Source organism: Dipodomys spectabilis, unplaced genomic scaffold, assembly GCF_019054845.1.
Source record: "Dipodomys spectabilis isolate Male_0828 unplaced genomic scaffold, ASM1905484v1 ptg000314l, whole genome shotgun sequence".
In the NCBI taxonomy this organism is placed as follows: Eukaryota; Metazoa; Chordata; class Mammalia; order Rodentia; family Heteromyidae; genus Dipodomys; species Dipodomys spectabilis.
In genome coordinates this window covers 656,981-676,515 of record NW_024870991.1, presented here as the reverse complement: position 1 = coordinate 676,515, position 19,535 = coordinate 656,981, and the positions used below count along the sequence as shown (strand labels likewise).

Below are 19,535 nucleotides of genomic sequence, written 5' to 3'. Positions count from 1 at the left end.
ATGACCTATACTTATTTAGATTTCCGAGTGACTTGCTATCACTTGTACTGCATTTTTTCAAGTCGAATCTCTCTAAACCGACCAGTTGTAAGAGATAAGAGGAGTGGTAAAAGAACTCTTAGAGACAAATATATCTTCAACACATTTGTTACCAAACATTCTGTCAAAGGCATATTCAACAACTAGTGAAACTTTTGTTGGCTATATCTATGTGTCTTTCTCCATTTGTGCATGTGTACATGTGTGTACATATGTATGTATTTGTGTGTATAGTAACATTCATGTGTACATATATGGGCCTATATATGCATATATGCATATGTAAATAAATATACATATATAAATATATGTGCATATAAATATATATCAGGTGTTCAGTGATTTAATCTACAGTTCCCAGCACATTGTGCTTATCACAAAGTGTACATCATAAACTACTCTTAAGGATCTGTGCTATATGAGGGATATCCTTTGTACTTACTTCCCCCATTACCTTGTTTTTCATCCCTGTGAACAACTTCAGCCTACTTTCCATAGGATAGCTTTGTTTTTGTTACTTACTGATAATAAAAGTAAAAGGTTGCTTGTAAAGAAAAAGAACTTTTAGGTCCCAAGCTAAAAGTATCTTATCAGTCTCAATGGTTCATATGAGATAAAATTTATAATAGTACTTAAAGTGAAAAGGAATTCCTAGATCTGTTGTTTTGCCATTTAGAGTGGCAAAGAATAATTTCACGTCACTGTTATAATTCTTAAAGAATGCAAGGGTAAGGGATGGTCCCTATCCCCACAAAACCAGTGGATCCTGATGGATAATAGTAGACCAGCAGAAAATCTAAGTAGCAGACATAGAGCATGAAAGAGAAAGAGCAGAAATGAGAGAGTGCAAGAGAGGGAAAAATATCATAATACTTAAAGTGCGTAACAGATAAACGAGTTGTATGAGAATACTCATACTGCTATATTGAGACTCTACATGTACATTTGAAGGTAGTTGATGTATGATAACTCATCAACATAAAATATAAAGTAATTTTGATAAAAAATAAAAATGACTCAGAAGAAATTATAAATGCAAAAACAGTCTTCACAGAAGCAAACTCTCAGAAATATTTCTTGACTTTGAAAAGGATAAATTGGCTGCAGTTAGTATAAATTTAGAAGTATGACAATTCACAAAAATATAAAAATATGTTTACATATTTCATTATATAACCCAAAGGAGAAAGCAAATATTGTTCACATGATTTTTTAAATCACAGTTTCTCAGGTGCTGGGAAGGTGGCTCAGTGGTAGAGTGCTTGACTTGCATGAATGAGGTCCTGAATTTCATTCCTTAGCATGACATAAGCAGAAAAAATGAAAGTGGTGCTGTGGCTCAAGTGGTAACACTAGCCGTGAGCTGAAGAACTGAGGGACAGTACCCAAGATCCAGAGTTCAAGCCCCACAACCAACAAAAACAAAGCAAAAAAAACAAAAACAAACAAAACACAGTTTCTCAATTTTGTGGCCTCAATTCTGTAATACCACTACTTCAGCCTAGGATTAAGATTTTAGGTGTGGACATTTATCAACACTACTGATTCAGACTCTACTTGATAAAAATTTTAATCAATATTTTGTTTTTAGTTTTGCTCTTTGTAAATTCACATGCACCTATGAAAAATGGTGTGGCCATCCCAATAATATTTTCAAAGTACCTCTTAGTGACGACTCACAAAATGTTTTATTATATTACAAGGAAAAAATGCTATGAAGAAAAAAATAATTAAATATTAATGATTACTAAAATAAAAAACAAAATAATTACCAGGGTTTTCAATATTTGAAGTGTACATAGTAGATTTTACTATTTTCTCATATTCCTGTACATGTAAAACTGGATAAAGCTATGAGTAGCCTTTAAATTTACCCACTAAGATTACTATTTATAGTTCATCTCATCATTTATATGTGGCTTATATAATTATTTGTTCATCATTAACATACAACGTAAGGGAGCCCTAAAGATTTAACAGAAACTGTGTACTTTAAATCTTAACTCTTCACTCTGCTTCTTTAAACAGTCTTTGCAACTTCTCATTAGTAAAGTTTCTATAAACTCTGAAATGTACATACTTACTAGTACATGCTACTAGAAATATTATATACTTTATCAAAAAATTTTATGACCTGCTAAACTGTCTTAATTTTATCATATATAAGCAAATCCCAAAAATAAACATATTTAAATCATTAAAACTTTTAACAAACCTTAACATTTGCTGCAATGATCACTATGACAGGTGCCTTGTGTAGAATAATTGAATTCCTCTTCTACACATCTCATGAACAACAACTACCTGGAATTATTTTGTTTTTGCCATGTCAATCTTGACTTTACTCTTAAATGTGTGCTTATGTAAGGAATAAATGGTTCAAAATTTCACAATTCTTTTGAACTTACTTTTTGTTGAATTGTCTAGTTTAAGAAAATCAATTACACTTTATATATACAATAATGTTCTGTGCTCAATTTGGCTGCACATACACTAAAATTGGAACATACAGAGAAGATTAATATGGTCCCTGCAAAAGGATGACACGCAAATTAGTGAATCGTTCCATACTTTTACAACAACAGATGCTGGAAGGGATGTGGCCAGAAGGGAAGCCTACTGCATTCTTGGTGGGAGTGTAAACTTGTTCATCCACTTTGGAAAGCAGTTTGCAGGTTCCTCAAAAGACTCCACATAGAGCTCCCATATTACACAGCAATCCCACTTTTGGGCATTCCCCTAAATGATCAGAAACAAGTCCATACTAAAACTACCACCACAACAATGTTTATTGTAGCATTATTTGCCATAGCTAAGATATGAAACCAACTCCGATGCCCCTCAGTAGAAGAATGATCAAGAAAACATTCTGTGTGTGTGTGTGTGTGTGTGTGTGTGTGTGTGTCTGAGAATGTACACTTACACAACCACTTTGGAAATCAGTCTGGTGAGTCCTCAGAAAGCTAAATATTGACGTTCCTTATGGCCCATTCATACCACTTCTAGGCATCTATTCTGAACAACAGGTACTAATATTCAAGGACACATGCACCTCCATGCTTATTGCAGCACTGTTCACAATAGCCAGGATATGAAAAAAAACCATATGTACCACCAGAGATGAGTAGATCCAAAAAGTGTGGTAACTATACACAATGGAATATTTTCCATCCATTAGAAAAGACAAAATAATGGCATTATTAAGGAAATCAATCAAGCTACAGGAAATCATGTTGAGCGAGGTAAGCCAAAAGCAAAGAGACGAACGGCATATGGTCTCCATGATAAGTGGATGTTAAATCCAAAATGTAAGGTGATATGAAAAAATTAACAACACTTAAGAAACCAAGAACTTCCACTCATCTGGTCGAATCACTACTAAATAATCCCATTTTGCTGATCATATGTGCACACTGAAGGGAAACCAGAGGACAACACAAGACTAGAGAGAATCAGGGAAAAACATACAATAGTGGGATCCATCAGCTGCACTGGACATTGACCAAAATAAACTAAGCAACTCCATGTCACTGAAGGGAGGGAGGGAACAAGTGGGAAAGAGGGAATAGCTGACGCTATACAAAACAAAAAATATACATATTTCAAAGCAAAAGAAGTATATGTATATGAAATAACTCTATTGCAAAGCTCATAGAACTCATAAATGTTGTAGACTATGATAGACAATTTGCTCCATCAAAGTTAGAATGTGTTTGTGACTTTAACTAAGCATCACTATCCCACAATATTGTGAAATTTGGGAACTTATGTAACCATGTAATCACAATAAAAACATTTGAAAAAATGATGTAGGTGGAAAACTAAGTTGTTCTAAAAAACAAAAAAGGAAAATGTTCTGTGTGTATATGTGTGTACAAACACACACTCACATATATTCTATACATATATATATATACATATATATGTCTATATATTAATTCTATGCCTCCATCAGAAAGAATGACATCGCCCAATTTGTTAGGAAATGGAAAGTCTTGGAAAAAATTATATTAACTGATGTAAGCCAAGTCCAAAGAAACATAGGTCCCATGGTATCCCTTATTTGCAATAACTAGTATATGTCTGGGATAAGCAGAAATGTTGAAAAGCTTTGTGTGTATGACTAAATAAGTTGATGTTAAGCTAAGTGACCCCCAAGATAGAGACACAATTTTTTTCTTTCTTGCTGTTGTTTCTCACATATTTATAATGTACAACGTGATTTTTTTTGTTTTTTATACGTTCCTCCCCAACAGTATAACCCTCGTTTTCACTTTATTTGATGTTGGTGCACCTGCATCTTGTATATACACTTCTCTAATTTGGGGAAAGAAAGGGACAAAACAACATGCTTAAATGGGAATACAGTTTGACCCATTGTATAACAATAGATGCACAAGACATTATTTTGAAAAACGAACTTTACAATTTAGGCTGGGGACATTGGGTGGGGCTTGCGGGTGTGAGGAGTATACTTGTGGAGGTGGAAGGGAAGGAATGGTGGGGGAAAAACAAAGGAGGAGGTAACAAAGCTTGACAGGAAATGTACTTATTACTTTGCTCATGTTACTGTAACCCCTTTGTACAGTATTTTTACAAAAAAAGTATAAAAATGTTTTGAGATGGAAGAGTTTATTTTGCCTATTTTACCCATATATTATCATTAACAAAGAAATTAATGCAAAACACTGATATGAAGATATTTTGAAAAAGTGAGTGTGTGTGAATTCCTGCATGTTAGCATGCTCAGAGTTTGAAATCAGGGCCTCAAGATCTCGCTAAGTCTTGCTCTCTAGATTGGTGAGCTACTATATAAGCTACATTTCCATTCCTGGCACTTTGCTAGTTCATTAAAATTTTTGAAAATAATCTCATGAATTTATTTTGCCCTGATTGGCTTCCAAATGTTATCCACAGATGTTAGCCTCTTGAGTAGGTATCTCGAGTAGTTAGGATTACAGGTGTGACAAACCAGCACAAGGCTTTCAGAATAATTTTAAAAGTAGAAGAAAATTTATTTCACAGAGGCCTGTTTTATCATCTCCTAGTTTTAAAGCATTTTGGAGTGATTATATGTGAATTTTTTCATTCTTGAATTCTTAAAATACAGTAAGTGATGTGATTTAAAAGATTTAGTACTTTGTTAAACCGATACTGGAACTATGGAACAGAAGAAATTTGCCTCTCTTTGGACCATAATTTATAAGCTTAGCTCTGTGCATAATAACCCAATGTCACAAACACAGTCTGTGTTGAAGACAAAATGTAACAGAAAACAATCACCATGGAAAATAATTGCTATGCTATTATTTCTTGGACAATATGAATATTGAATTGAGAGTACCAGAGAATGGAGAGAATTTATTTACCTTTTGTGTATTGCTGAAAGACTTTTGGAAATTTGACTCATTTCCTTCCTCACTGTGTGTCTTGGGCCATGCTCTTAGTGCCTTTAATTACAATTTTTCCAAACACTAAAATGGTAATAACATTAGCATTATAGCAAATATTATCTTAAGAATTAAGGGTCCTTAGGATGATGAACTCTTTTCTCATTCTTGTAGAGGCATTATCAGATGAGAGGAACTGTATTTTTGTTTGCTTACTTTCATTTATTCTTCAGTTTGAAATCTGAACTACTTAAAACCGAAAGAAACCAAAATTAGACAGGCAGGCTTTGGAAAGAGCAATCAATGTAAAATAAAAGAAATACATATAGCTATGTAAAAGGCCTAACTAAATTGTTATATAGTTTCAAGCATAAACAGAAAATGATTTAAGCAATATCAAGTTATTGAAAATGTTAGGAGTTGCTTAATTTTTTCCTTTTTACTACCTTGAATTAATTATTTTTGTATAGAGAGATTAAAAATGAGATTAACAAGATACTTGATTAAAAATGGACAAAAGTTTGAATAGACATGTTTTCCATAAACCCCTCTATATCACCAGTGGGTTTACACAGTTGTGTTTAATATAACTTCTGTGCTGGCTTAATGCATTGTGAGCAGAAGTCATTAGAGAAATGTAATTCAAAATTACTATGATACTACTTTATAACTATTATAACTCTTATCAAAAAAAATCAAAGGAACCAGGTGTGGTGGTAAAGGTTCGTAATTCCAAGCATTTAGGAGGTTGGATTTCAGTCTTAAGCCAGTCTGGGGTACTGAAGATAGTAAAAATTTGCCCTTTATTACCTTTTAAATAAAAGGTAATAATGTTGGTGAGAGTGTGAGGAAAAGGAAATTTTCTACACTCTTGGTCAAAATACAGGTTAGTATTCTCCTTGTAGAAAGTAGTATGAAGTTTTTAAAGAAATCATAGTTGAAATACCATCTGACCCACCAATCATGTGATTATTTCTCTCCGGGTAACTCGTAATATATCTGTAGTTCATTGTTATTCACATTATTCACAACAACAGCCAAGATATAAATCGAAGTTCAGTGTTCAACTACACTAATAAAGCAACTCTGGTACATGCACAAATATCTTTTTCTGTTTCATCCTTAAAAAAACAAGAGACTTCTCCCATTAGCCACAACTTACGATGACCTGAAAGATGGACTCGAAATGAAGAAAAATGTTATGTTCTGATCTTTGTAAACACACACACACACACACACACACACACACACACAATCCTCAAACATTAAGACAGAATTTTTTTTTAAAAAGTAAAGCAAAGTGCAATTTCTGGGGCATTTAGTTCAAAATGCATAAGATACTAGATATACATTATGACCAGGTATAGAGTTGTAGTGTACAACATGAGGATACAGGGGACAACATTGGCCTTACATAGGAATGAAGCTAAGTAAGGAGGAGTTGTTCTTCCTAGTAGTGGTTACTCTTTTAGTTGTTCTTCCTTCAATAATGGATGAGATGAATGTAATTCTTTAAGTATACCTGCCTATTTTCAGAAATAATAACAAACAATATAGCAATAATGTTGCACACTCAACATAGAACAAAATGTCAAATTAAAATACATGAGATTATCCTTGATGTAAACTAATTAATACAAATAAGGGGAACCATGGGACCTATGTTTCTTTAAGTCTGGCTTACTTCACTTAATATGATTTTTTCAAAGATTTTCCATTTCCTTACAAATGAGGTGGTCACATTCTTTGTGATGCAAGCATATTTTTCCACGTTTGTTTATCTGTAAGTGTGTACGTGTGTATGTGTGTGTGTGTCATTTTTGGTAAGTATTACTGTGATACATAGTAGTATCTTTACTGTGGCCTTGTTTGTGATCACCTGGTTATATGCCTAGAAGTGGGATTACTGGGTAATAGGGGAGCGTTATTGTGTACATCAAGGATAATCTTATTAGATGAGCAGAATAGCTCAATAGCTATGTACATATGATCGTATAAGGTGATTCCAAGTTAAATGAACTCCAAGACATGTTCTTTGTTATTGTGGTTCTTAATGTACTATGTGATTTCTTTTTATCCTTTTGTGTTTTCCCCACCTATGATTAATCCCCTGTAGTCACTGTATTGGATTTTGATACCCTGGGTATTTTCAATATGTTGATCTGAACTAGGGAAGTGAAAGGAAAAAAAAAACTAAATGGTGAGACAAAGGACAAAGGGGGAACCTATGCAACAGTAGTACTCAAAAGAAAATATTTTGTAAGTAAACTTGGGGAGGGCATTGGGAGTGAAGAGGGAGAAAAATAAGGGTAATTTAGAAAAGAAATAAATTAATTACCTTACTTATGTAACTATATCCTATCTGTATATTACCTTGACAATAAAATTTAAATAAAAATAAAATAAAATATATGAGAGCAGCAATACAGGAGATGGGAGTGGGGGAAATACTGTAGTATCATAGAGCAGAACAGCTGTGGAAAGCAGTAATTTTACATTAACATAGCAAGTAATAAACTAGCATACAGATTTTCAGCTTCATGTCAATCATTAAAAAGGGAAAACAAAATGCACAATCAGCATACCAATAGAGATAAAATAGAAAACTAAACAATTAAGATGAAGCGATGACTTGGACCAAGAATAACAAATGACACAATTAGGAAACAAATAACAAGCTGCTGGGCTGGGAAGGTGGCTCAGTGGTAGAGTGCTTGCCTTGCATGCCTGAGGCCCTGGGTTCGATTCCTCAACACCACATAAGCAAAAAGAAAAAAGCCAGAAGTAGTACTGTGTCTCAAGTGGTAGAGCACTAGCCTTGAGCTGAAATGATGAGGCACAGCACCCAGGCCCAGAGTTCAGGCCCCACGATCGGACCCAAAAATAAAAAAAAAATAACAAGCTGCTAAGTTTAAAAATGATCACCCTTAATTCTATTGACTTGCTTACATCACAATTTGTTAGAAGTATAATTCAAATCACAGTTTAATAGTACGTCATTTTAATAATAGTTTACTTATTATTGATTTCTTAATATTGAATGTTTAATATATAATTTTCATTTCAGCAGCTATAGAAAAGAAGAAAGTGAAAATAGTTTTAATAATATATTTAATGAATTGTAAAATTGAGAAGCATTAGAATTTAAACAAATAACATATCATTATTGCTTCATTTCTGTGAGTTAATGTAATAATTCAAAGTGTATTCTACACTTAGCACTCATCTTAACATCAAATAATAAATTATTGCACATGACTCTTGGTATTAGTTGGAAGGGTTCATCACTGTGGTAAAATTCACACCACATAGTACACGAGGGTATGACCCCTCTCATATAGCTTAAATTGAGGAAATTTGATTTTTACATGCATGTTAAATTCTTGTCTAGGTGACATCTATAAAATTATTTACAATTATATACATGAGGACTATTTCAGATAATACTTAAAAGTCAAATTCATTGATTAAATTTTTATTATTTCATACCAATTAAATATTTACAGAGAGACTGAATTTTTGAGTAGATGATGGTGTATGTGTGCCAGAATATACGTGTTAAGGCTTATTTTATATTCATGACATTGTTTCTAGAGTTGGATTTATTTGTCCATTACGGGTTAAGTGTATTATATTGGATCTATGAAAGTAAACTGAATGTTTATTCCATTAATCCTTTGTCTAATCCCTACATAAATTATCCATCTGTTTGAAGTAATGAAAATAACAACAGATAAAAGCAAGATAAATCAGTCTGTAGTAGACAAGTATTTACACCGTTATTTTGAAAGTTGGTCCTGTTTTACACTACAGAATATTCTTGGGAATATGTGCTCCAGGCTGGCCACAACTGAAGAATATTATGGTTTGATCTATCATAAGAGAAGGAAGGAAGGGGACGCTTCCTTCCAAAAGTCTGATCCCAGGAATGTGATCTACTTTATGGTGCCTACTTGGAAATGAACATTTTTCACAGTCAACCTTGAAAAGCCATTTTGATAGACGACTTCTGTAAGTGGTTAAAAAGCATTATTGATGGCTTTGCAAGGATGCCTGATTGCCTCATTTTGAGAGAATTAACAGGAATTTAGTCAGTTGTTCTTTGTATCTTTAGGAGAAAAACCCATTGACTCTAGGCAAGGGGAACACGGGGCCCAGAGAAACTACTGTCTTGAATAGTAATCCTTGACATCTAAAACAACACTCACACACACACACACACACACACACACACACACACACACACACACACACACACACACACACACACACACTCCATTAAGCACAGCCAGGCAGGGTTGCTATCACAGCCTAGATGAAATCAGGCAAAAAACAGAAGCTGAGAGTCATTTAGCTGATAACTAATATATTTTTTATGAGGTAGACTCAAATGAGACTCCAAAGAGAGGATCAGAAAGACTGATCAGAGAGACTAAAATTGGTCACACAAAGATTGGAAAGTATAATTCCTTGTAGAACAAATAAATCATAGAAAGCTTGTGTATGTAAGAACAAGACAGAAGACCAAATTCCAGAAATGCACATTTTCTTAGAAGTCAGCTTAATCAATTATCAGTGCAAATCTTTGAATTCTTAAATATTTGACCACATGTGGGAGAGGTTGAAAAGAAAGAAAATTTCATCACTCTATTAGGAAGTCCAATATCACATTAGGAAGTAATCAAGCACAGATTTGTAATAAAAAGAGAAAACAATTATTCCAAATGAGGGTTTCATTTCTTTTGAAGTAAAAGTTCTTAAATTAGCTGCTAGCAATTATCATACAATTGATCCAGTCCCCCAGATGAGTTGATAATTGACTGCAGTATTCCCACATGAAGGAAAAGAGAAAATTTACAAATGTCTGATGAAATGAGGTGAAGATGAAGTGTTCTAATAGTAATATCTGAGGTTTAGACACTGGTGAAGAGGTGGATTTTCTTTTCTAAAAAGCCCCCATTTTTACCTGGTGCAGTTGCTCACAGCTGTAATCCTAGCTACTTAGGAAACTGAGATCTGAGGACTACGGTTCAAAGCCAGCGTGGGCAAGAAAGACCCTGAGACTCTTATTTCCATTTAACCACCAGAAAACCAGAAGTGGCACTGTCGCTCAAGGTGGTAGAGCACTCAGCTTGAGTTGAAGAGTTCAGGGACAGTGCCCAAGCCCAGACTTCAAGCCCCTCAAACAACAACAACCAAAAATCTCCCCTTTATGGACTACCTTCATCTCTTCCTAAGATTCAACAAAGGAGCCATTTATCACCCATTACATTTAAGTCCTAATCTAGCTACTGCAAATAGATTGATTTGGTATCTTATATAAAACGGTTCATATTTGCGGAAACAAATACCAGGAGTGGTAACTTTTTTCCAGTCCTTGAACTCTGGGCCTGAGCCCTGTACATGGTTATGCTGGTAGCTTTCATGTGAGCTTGTTTGTTATTTATTGGATTACTGCCTATGAGGGGAATTACTGGGTCTTAAGGGAGATCTATATTTACTCTTTTCAGTAAACTCCGTACTGCATTCCACAGTGGTTGAACATGTTTAATTTCCCACCAACAGTGTAATGGAGTTCCCAATTGGCTACATGCATGCCAGCATTTGCTAATGGAGTTCCCAATTGGCTACATGCATGCCAGCATTTGCTATTGTTAGTTCTCTTAGTAATGGCCATTCTAACGGACAAGGTAGAATCTGTCTTGTTTACTTATAGATTTGTATGCATCTTCTAGCTACAACAAACGAATGAATCCATGAAACCTATATTGCTCTGATTCTGCATTCCTTTCTCTTTTGTCTTAATATAATTTTCCCAAACCTTTCATTTTTCTTACCACTGGTGAAAAGTAATCTTTCTGATGGGTGAATATAATTCCATTTTGTGAATGTGTGTGTGTGTGTGTGTGTGTGTGTGTGTGTGTGTGTGTGTGTGTGTGTGTAAGATGACTATAGGCCAATGAATTCATTTCTAAGCATGCTGTTTCATCTGTAATTTTGTAATTCCATATTATAGTTGCATTGCTTTCTCTTCTACAGTGAAGAATATTGTTGGGATTTTGATGAGTATTGCATTGCCAATTGTTTAGGGGAAGTATTGCAGTTTTCAAAATGTTAATTCTTCCAACCAGAAATACTGAACGACTTTCTATTTCCTTGAATCTCCTTCAATTTCCCTTTTTATATTTTTTAAGTTTTCACATACAGGTCCTTCACAATTTTAGTTCAAGAATAATTCCTAGTTTTGTTGTTGTTGTTTTGTTTTGTTTAGATTTGATTTGATTTTGAGGCTAGTACATATGAGGTTGTTTTTGGATTTCAGCGTGGATCTTCCCATTTTTGGTAACAGAAAAACTACTGATTCTTGTAGTTTTTATATCCTGCGACAGTGCTGAAGGTTAGCATCACCTTTACTAACTTTAGGGAGGAATCTACAGGGTCCTGTAAATATAGGGTCATTTCATCTGTAAAAAGGGATAGTTTTACTTCTACCCTATTTTGATCTGCTTTATGTTTTTCTCTTGTCTATTGCTCTTGCAAGAAAGTCCACTACAATATTGAAGAGTAGTAGAGAGTGGACATCCTTTTCTCATTCCTCATGTTAATGTCTTCATGCTTCCACCCTTAGGTAAATGCTAATTATCTCTGTCATATACATAATCAGTTTAATATTGAGGAATGTTCCATGCATTCCTAGGTTCTTAGACCTTTCAATCATAATGGGGTATTAGAGCTTGTTAAAAGCTATTTCTACATCTCTATTGACTATCATGTGTTTCTTGTCCAGGTTCTGCTGATGGTTTGTATTATGTTTATTGACAAGAATATTGAATCAAATCGTATCCAAGATGAATCCTATTTGATCATACCATATGATTTTTTGTTAGTTGCTGAAATTGATTAGTGAGAATTTTATTAAGAAGTTCTGCATTAATGCTTATCAAAGAGTTTGGTTCATAGTTCTCTTTCTGTGGTGAGTCCCTATGTGATTTGAGGAGGAGTCTAATTCTAGCTTCTTAGAATGTGTTTGATAATGTGTCTCTCATAGATACTAGATGGACGCATCTTGGTTTTTGATACTACTATCTAATCTATGTCTTCTATTTGGAAATTTAAGTCCATTGATATTGAGAGTTCAGACAGAAATATCTGATAAGTTCTGTTATGTTATACACCTGTTGTTAGGAGCTGTGCCTCATCTACTCTTAACATATTTACCTTGTTCTCTGGTACGGAGCATTTTATATAACCAGTTCCTCTTCTTCTTGATCTCCTCTATGTAGGATATATTTGATTATATTTTATCCTGATAATTTGATGGAAATACGTTGTTTCAAGTTTTCTTTGTCATGAAATATGTTTATATATCCTTTAAATGTAAAGGAGAGTTTGGCTTGGGACTGTATTCATGATGCTAGTTGTTTATCTTTAATGTTTGTCATATATAATGCCAGGCTTTCCTTTTTACCATATCAGCTAAAAAATCTGTATTTATTCTGACTGTATATCCTTTACAAATAATCATTCTTTTCTCTATGGCATCTTTAAGAATCCTTTCCTCGATTTTTAATAATCCTCTAATGGATTATGATGTCATGGTGGATTGTTCAGTTCTAGAATTCTGTTTGGTTTCTACAGGCTTCTCTTCTCTGAATGAGCCTATCTCATGTTTGGCATGTTCTCTGCTAGAATTCTGCAATATGCTTCCCATCCATTTAGTTTCTTGCTCTTCTCCTTCTTGATACATATCTCCCCGAAATATGATCTTCTAACTGAGTCTTGAAGTTCTGGCAAGATCATTTCTTATTTCTTGGATTTGTTCTAAATGATTATTTCCTCTTTCCTATTATATCTATTCTGTCTTTGACCCTGAGATTATCTTCTATGTCATCAATTTGCTGTGGAGACGTTCTACTTTGTTTTTGATTTCCCTGTCTTCTAATTTGTTATTTTTAGGGGTTATTAATTTTCAGAAGTGGCAGTTTCACTAATATACTCCCTCTATTTCCTTTTTGTTACTCCTTCCTCGTAAAATCTTGTTTTTTACATAAAATTATATCTTTATATATGCACATATAAACTCATTTGGAGGATTTAAGGTAAACTGTAACTTAATTAAAGATGTACAGAGGATTATCAGGATGAACAAAAACGAGTATTTTTTAACTTCTGAATTGAATTATCATTATTATTATGGTTAGGGTTAGGATACCAGACAGAATTAGAATTAGGGTTAGAGAAATAGCAAATTTAGGTTCAACACAGGATGACCTATTGCAACAATAATACTCACAGCACATTGTAGTGAAAATGAACTTTACAGCTTGGGGAGAGAAGAGTGATGGAGATGGGAGAGGGAAGGGATAGTTAGACAACAACAAAGAAGGGAGTAACAATGGTCAACAAGAAATGTACTCATTACCTTACACATTTAACTGTAATCCTTCTGTCAGCGTCATTACCTACTCAGGAAGCTGATTTCTGAGGACCGCAGTTCAAAGCCAGCCCAGGCAGGAAAGTCTGTGAGAATTTTATCTCCAATTAACTACCAGGAAAACAGAAAGTGGTGCTGTGGCTCAAGTGGTACAAGCGCACACCTTGAGATAACGAACTCAGGGATTGTGCCCAGGCCCAGAGTTCAAGCCCCACGACCGACGACAAAAAAAAAAAAAAAAGAAAAGAAAGAAGTGTGTTAAATATTAAGTAAAGCTGAACTTTTTTAGGTTCTAGGAATTCAGGAAAATCTGGGATGTTGGAAGTACAGTGTATTTCGTAATATCAGGATTTGAGATCAATGGGTATAATGATTCCTCTTATGGAACAAGATAGGTTCAGAGATAAGAGTGAGAAAATCTGTAGGGTTTAGGAAAACCTGCAATTTATTTCGAGGATTACAGTGAAATTTCAATTAGGATTGCACAAAACGAGCATTTTTCATAAATTTTAGAAGTGGGATATGATTAGTGGCAAGGATATGGTTAGGATTCCAGCCATAGTTAGGGTTAGAGTGAAGGAGAAAAAAAAATGAGGGTCAAATTGAAGGTAAATTTTAATATAAGCCTGGTAAGAATTAGAATGAATGTGAACTAGAGTATTGCTATTAATATTAGAATCTACTTGCAATATTCAATATACCAGTTAAGATTAAGTTTAGAGTTAGAAAATGACTAAGATATTGGAAAAAAATTGAAACCTATGTTTGGAAGGCTTATTTGAATCAAGTTAAGATGAATGAAAACTAGTGTAACACTAACTAGTTAGTGTTAGTATTAACATATAATTTGGATTAAAATCAGGGTCAGTATTTTGTTCTGATTATGATCAGTGTTATGAATAGGAAAGTTTTACTATAAAATTGAGTTTTCACTAACAAGTAGAAGCAAAAATGTGAGCGTGAATAATAACTAGAGCATTAACATTATATTTATTTCTCAGTGACCATTCTTGTAATGATTAATGAGGGTTTTCCAGCCAGGTATAGGTTGAGAGTTAGCGTTAAATAAAGGACTAGATGATATGTAAATCTGAAATTGTTTTAGGATACAGTGGTTCAGGAAAAGGTAGGACTAATGGAAACTACAGTATTTTTCCTGGTAAGAGAATGTCAGGACAAGTAATATAATGGTCCATGTTAGGGAACAAGATCACTTCAGAAGTAGAGTCAGGAAATTTGTTGGAATTAGGGAAAATTGAAACTCATTTCCAGAGTGCAAACTGGAATATTTATTACAATTAATAAAAAACTAGAGTATTTTTAGTGTTAATTTTAGACTATCAGTAGGTTGAAAATTAGGTTTCAGTTCCAGCTGGGCTTACTGTTAGCATTAGGGAAATGGAAAATTTAGGGTCAAACTGAAAGTAAATCTGTGACTAACAAGTCAAGATAGAATTAGGATGAATATAAAATAGGAAACTGCTAATAATATTAGGATTAGGGTATGATTAGTGTGAGGGTTAGCATGAATGTTGTGTTAGAAAAATGGCACGGTGTTGAGTAAAACTAGAAACTATTTTAAGAAAGATGAGTTGAATCAAGGACAGGATGTATAAATTTAATGTACTTTTGTGGCTTTTAGAATCCAAAGGCAATTGGTTCTAGGGTTAGGGTTACTTTTCTAATTAATGAACTAATGAATTAAAGGCACAATTCTTTTTTTTTAAATGCGTATAAGGTTTATTATCCTTATTTATTTAGTATTATACATATAACACTTCATTTATTACATTATATCACCTAGATTATATTTGCATATGGATTATTTTTTTTTAATTTTATTTTATTTGTGACCATACTGTACAGAGGGGTTACAATTACATGGGCAGGATAATGCATACATTTCTTACCAAGCATTGCAGCCTCCTCCTTTGTTTACCCTTCACCTCCCTTCCCAGCCCCCCCTCCCCCACACCCAATCCTTCCCCCCCCCACCGACATTGTAAAGCTCGTTTTTGACATGACAATTTGTACTTCTCATTGTTGCAACAGGTCCACCTGAATCCTTAAATGACTTGTTTTTCCCCATCTCCTCCACAAGTTATACTGACATCAAATATATTGAAAGGGGGGTTATACTGTGGGGGAGGGACATACAAAGCAACAAAGAAATAATCTTATAAATGCGTTAGAAACACATGCATGAAAGAAAAAAAAACATTAGAATACCTATCTAAGGGTTCATTTTCCTAACATCACATTATCTGCCTTTTTCCACTTGACTCATACATATACTGGATATTCTTACAAACCAAGACAGTCACAATTTGCGGAAAAAAACAATTTTCTACATGAAAATGTGTCTTAAAGTACTTTCCAACCAGGATTAAATAATAGTGAACAGGGTGTCATTCGTTAAAATTAGGTAAGCTGATGATAAAACTTTCAAAAATATCCAAACACATAAATTGGAACTCAGATATGTTATTGGGAAAACAAATACTTGCTCTTGCTGGGAAATATTGTGTGTGTGTGTGTGTGTGTGTGTGTGTGTGTGTGTCTGTGTGTCTGTGTGTGTGTGTGCACCCACCACAGGTCTTCAAATGAGGCCTGGGACCTGTCATTAGCTTATTCTGTGGAAGTATGGCACTAAACCACATAGCCACAGGCTTTCTTCTGGCTTTTTAGTAGTTATTTTGAGATACATATCTCATGGATTCTCCTGTCTGGACTTAATCTTCTGATCTCCAGAAATCCTTGGGTTAGTGTTACTGTGGGTGCTACCACAAAGTGACAATTCATTAAACTGGGAGCAATATGGAAGTACTCATGCAATATATGTAGTAACCAGTTCATTAATGTGGGAGTAACAGGATCACGTTAGATTGCCTTCAAACACATTATTTCTGATGAGTTTTACTGAAGGCCAAAGCATAATCCAAACCTATTAGCCACACTGTATGAAGTAGCACATATTCATGGTGTAGAATATGTACAATGAATTAAATCCTTAATCAAAAGACTTTGATGGGTTTGCACCAAAGAAATAGAGTGTCATTGAAATGAAGACAAGACTGGAGGCCTGTAGTGAGCAGGAGAGCATCTGCTTAGTGTGTGTCCAACCCCCAGGACCATAAAAAAGTAGAAGAGAAAGTGCAAGAGAAAGAGGAAAGGAAAGGAGGAGGAAGTGGTAAGAGAGAAGGAAGGGCATAACAGGAGGGAGAAGAGAAGGGGACAGGGAGAAAGTAGAGGTAGGAGAGAAGGAAGAGGGAAACAGGACCCTGGAGAAGAGGAGCAGGAAAGGAGGCAGGAAGGGGAAAATAAATGCAATATAACACCAAGAGTTGTTGGAAAACATTTTGCATAAGCGATCTGCATATGCATGGCAGGATTATTTTCTAATCAGAGAGACAGCTAGCACAGTGACAATATGGGTGATACCTGTTGCTCAGTCATTTTATTCTCTTTCTTCAGTGAGGAGTTCAGAAGAAATGCTGAGTTCGGTGTTTTACAGATATACTTCAGGAATTCTTTTTCATGATTCAAAGAAGGGAAAGAACTAAATGCAACTTGCCTTAATTAAAAAAGAATAGAAGCTATATTTATTTGTATTACTATGCATGAAGAAATCCTGAAGATTTCTGGTTAATTCAGAGGGCCCCATGAAAAATATTGGACAAGAGGAAAGCAAAACTGTTTTTAAAGTATAATAGGTTATCATTGATGAAAAGTTTTACTGGACATTTTTCGTTTTTCTTTTTGTTTTGTATTTGTTTCTGTTTTTACCAGTTGTTCATTGCTCCAAGGCTGTGAACTGGAGCCCTTTCCAAGTCACCAAGTGAAACTCCATTTCTGTAGTCCCTGTGGGTGTGGGTGCCTCCTCAGGTCACCCGTTGATATGTGTGGCCAACTCCTTTACGGTGGATGTACAGTGAGTGGATGTGTGTGCATGCTCCCCAACATTGCCAGATGAGCCCCGCCCACCCTTCCCACCTAACTTCCCAGTCTCAGTTGCTCCATTTCACCCAGGAGCTGGCAGCCATGGGTCTGTAGTTGAGGCCATTGCTGCCCTCTCCTCCTCCAGCTGTGCTGGTACTGGTCTTCTGTGCTCCTGAGTGCGTGGCCCATCCTATGGAGACTCTGTTCTGGGGTCACTGCCTGCCCCCATGAGTGCAGGGTGGGGGACACCATGTTTGTACACTGCACAGTCCATGGGTAAAGGAAGGCTGGGCATGAAGTCTGCCCCCTTGGAGCCAGGCAGCCCAACCTTGGTTCACCTCATCAGTTTTTAAGGGGGTATGGGTACTGGAGCCATGTGTTGGCCCCTCTGCCAGCTGGCTTGTGACAGCTTCAGCAGCTCAACAACCTGGAGCCCCTTCAGCATCTCTGTGTACCTCCATTTTCTGGTCCTTGAGGAATCGGTACAGGGCCAACCCTATATATGCCAATCAGTGCCAGAGAAGCCTGGACTTGCAGCACACCAGCTGCAGCACTGGGGGAATGAATCCCCTCTTGCTTTGCTGTGTAGCCTCCTCTGTCGCCCTTCTGGCCCACATGGGCCCAGCTCTGGGTGCCATTCTAGGGATACTCCATTTGGAGGCAATGGGCTCACACCCTACCCTTGTTGTTCTCCAAAGCAAGAGAAAGGGCTTGACCTTGGAAATGTAGGCTGCACTGATGGTAGCCAGGACGTGGCATCTGCCCTGCCTTCCCTCCTGGCTTTGGCACTTGAGTCTGGGTTGCTTGGTTTGGTCACTAATGGAACCTTGTTGGCTACAGCCCACCGCAAAGGTCCTGCACCTGCTGCAGCAGCAATGCGGTGTCCTGGACCCCCTTAGGGTCACCACATGGACCTCTGATGTGTCTACTTGGGCGGGGTGTGCGTTTCATCTCAGGACTCCCATTAGGAAGTGCCACTCCCCTTCGTGGTACTGCAAGCAAGAGGTGCCACATATAATTTCTACTTTCTAACATTTTCCTTCACTGAGATAAACAGAACTTAGAGATTTAAATGAGTTTTATAAAAACAAAATATATAACCTATATCACTTCAACGTTTTAAACCATTGTAATATTTTTTATCCAGTAGGAATTCTGTCTGTAATTACTTATTTTACATTTGAACGTAACTAATGTAATGTATTTTGTGTGTATTTTACTATTCTAGTTTAATTTCATTTGCAATACTTACAAACAATTTTTTTTCAAATTCTGAGATTTAATCAAGTATTTATGGATAAGAGTTTTGTTGTACTTTTATTTCAGTTTTCCATTATGGCCTTATGAATACAAACAATAAAATCTATTCTTGCTATTATAAAGTTCAATGATTATGGACTATAGACTCAAGGATATAGCATTACATTTCATACAGTAATATGTATCACTGTTTAATACTGATCCATAAAATAATTAATAATTCAGGTGGCAGCCACTTCATCTGGCATGCTGGTCTGTCTGATGAAGTAGGATCCTAGCGGCAGCCTGCCCACATCGGGCCATTGCAGGCACCTCCCCTGGGACTGTGGGAGAAGATCAGGGTACAACTGCTGTTCAGCTAGGGCAGCAACACGGCAGCTGCTGTGTGAATGACAGTGTCATTGACTCACATCTAACACATGCCTGCCCCGTGGACTTGGGCCCTGAGGATCAGCCCCTGGGAGCCACAAACA

At 35.7% G+C, this 19,535-nt stretch overlaps 1 non-coding gene across 1 annotated transcript; it reads left to right on the top strand.

The window, feature by feature from the left end:
* The first annotated feature begins 2,508 nt into the window (after nucleotides 1-2,508).
* Nucleotides 2,509-2,614, top strand: LOC122127860. The gene has a single exon (XR_006151310.1). It is a non-coding gene; the product is annotated as a U6 spliceosomal RNA (small nuclear RNA).
* Nucleotides 2,615-19,535: the final 16,921 nt, after the last annotated feature.